The 2,500-nt window shown below is 41.0% G+C and overlaps 1 protein-coding gene across 1 annotated transcript in view; it reads left to right on the forward strand.

Annotated features, from left to right (window-relative positions):
• Positions 1–10: 10 nt before the first annotated feature.
• LOC113826027 (V-type proton ATPase 21 kDa proteolipid subunit c'') overlaps positions 11–2,500 on the forward strand; it is a 17,494-nt gene continuing 15,004 nt past the window's right edge. Inside the window, exon 1 of the mRNA XM_070117021.1 lies at positions 11–134. The gene's annotated coding sequence lies outside the window, so the exon portion shown is untranslated. The remainder of the gene's footprint in view (positions 135–2,500) is intronic.

Genomic DNA, 2,500 nt, shown 5'->3' on the forward strand with positions numbered 1-2,500 from the left:
ATTTTGAAGTTTTAAAAATACCCTGAATATTCTGCCAAAATTCTCGTGACTCTCCAGTCAGGTGATCGATCGAGCTTGTGTCAGGAGGAGATAGCGGTCGCCCTTCCAATATCGTCCTGTTTTACGCTTTAGAGGTGGGTTCTGGGCTTCGTGATTTTGTGTGAGGTAGGATATGAGTCAGGGAAGGATTCCGTATCCGTTAGATAACGATTGTCGTCGAGGTTAGTCGGTAAGTAGAAGATGTGAGAGGGAAAGGATTTCTGGAGATTATGATTTTTGACAGTCGATATATTTCGTTCTTCGGGGTTATTTCTTCCGTAGTTTCTCGGTGTAGGTTTCTGTATTAAGTGATTATTAGTATTTCATGTCCAATTATACGTTGTTGTGTCCTGATTGTATCTGAATTGCTGTCGCTGCCAATATGTTTAGATTTGGTTGATACCAGTTATGTATATTTTTAAAACTGGATGTTTTCCTCTAGAATTATTTGCTGGTGGTTTTATGATGTGTAGTATTTGCATTGTTTTTAATTTATTTTCTTATGTAGTGATGTAAAATATATCCACCATAGCTTCCACAGATCGTCCACAGAGACGATCATGATATCTGTTGATGTTTTCATTTTGGGCGTGATAGAGCAAACATCTGGTAATTTCCTTTTGCAATAGGTAACTTTCCAAATGAAAGTGGATCTGCTAGATGAGCAAAAGAGTTGATCAATCCCTTGCTGCCTCTCTCGCATTTTTCTCTCTCCTGCATCTTACTCTCCCTCAAACCCATCCTGGTAATTCTTTTGGTAATTGTTGAAGACCGCGACGCATCTTTGCAGAGACTAAGTCGAAAAAAATGATGTTTTTCTGCATGAAATCCTATGATTTCATCGATTTTCGGCGTTGTTTCTTTTGCGAATGAATCGTTCAGGAGATCGAGTACCATTTTTCCATTGACGATCTTGATTTGATAGTCCCGTTAGCAGGGGAGGGCATGAAGTATATCAGGGAAATTATGGGGTAAAACAAGCTTAAATAAGAAGAATAACAATCAAAAATGCGTAAAACTAGCACAAAAAGCGCTTAAAATCGGCCAATGAAACTCTGTAGATGTAACCGCCATCTTTGGAAGTTTATGGACTGACGTGAAATAAATCAAAAACTCTACGGGAACCCAACCCACATTTCTGTAAAACTCTATGGGAATTCACATGTTCCAACCCCCAAAAACGTATTGACCAATAAACCAACCTAATATATCAATATAAATTGCCGTGACTAGACGTGCCCTTCAGGCACTGCCCGAGGGGAGGGTACTGAGTGAGGCAAGCCCCCAACACCCCAGGACACATTCTCTCCACCACGAGTATGTACGGCAAGACAGAGCTACATTCACACCGTAAAATAATAAATAAATACCTTTATATCGGGAAACGTGAAACTTTCGTTTCATTGTACTGTTGGTATTGCTGTGATTTTAATGCATTTTTTTCATCCTTTGAATAACCAGTGTTGGGCCCAGATATAAAACTAGGATGGTTACTGAAGCTCCATTAGTATTCTTCGATGCCACTGTAAAGGTCTTAAAAAGAACCCAGAATCAAGCATAACTACTGCAGGCTACAACATTTCTCACCGGTGCTTTCAATCTCGAAATGAGCGGTATGGTCAGCTGTCAGCCTGTGGCTGGCGCAAGAAAGTGAAACAGGCTCGCCTGATCGCAAGGGATTGAATGCATGAGAGACATAGATAAATATAAAAATATGCAAATGAAGTATAATAACATTACTAAGAGACTTTAAGGGGTATAAATGCGTACCAGCAGACTGAATCATTAACCAAATATAGGTTTTGACAAGCGCGTAATGATACACGGACTAGTTCGCGAACGCAAAAATGCGTTCGTGGGTCAGTGTCGTGGTTTTCCTCGCAAGGTAAACAAGCTCATCGACTTTGAATTTGAAAGGTGGCCGCGCGTTATATTTTTGTCATTTAGCGGTGACTATAAGGCCGGTGCATCTTAAACTATACGCTGTCCCCTTCTATTTTTCCCGCTCTATAAGATGGTGGTGTCCATTTTCCTCTATCTACGCGCGTTGCGGTCTTCAACCTCTACCATTCTTTTATTATATCCGCATAATGGATCGCAATAATTTCAGTATTACTGGATTGCTCTCATAGTCAATAATGCAAATATGTAGGTTTAATAGTGTGGAAAACTCATTAGTGACAAGCTTATCCTTGACAGTAGGGGAGGGCATGAAAGGTACCAGGAAAATTGCGGGTTAAAAGGTGTAAAATCTACACAGAATCAGTCACTATATTGACTATTGCTGGGGTCTGCTGCCCCCAATCCCTGCCTAGGAAACCAAAGAATCCTCCACATATTCATGGCAGGAGAGAGTGTTGGATAGACCTGGCAACAGCACGCCCGGATGGTGGTCATATGCTCTCTCCTGCTGTGTATACATGGAGGATTCTCTTTTTTTAGGTGGGGGTTAGGGGGCGGC

This window comes from Penaeus vannamei, chromosome 39 (genome assembly GCF_042767895.1).
Source record: "Penaeus vannamei isolate JL-2024 chromosome 39, ASM4276789v1, whole genome shotgun sequence".
NCBI classification, from domain to species: Eukaryota; Metazoa; Arthropoda; class Malacostraca; order Decapoda; family Penaeidae; genus Penaeus; species Penaeus vannamei.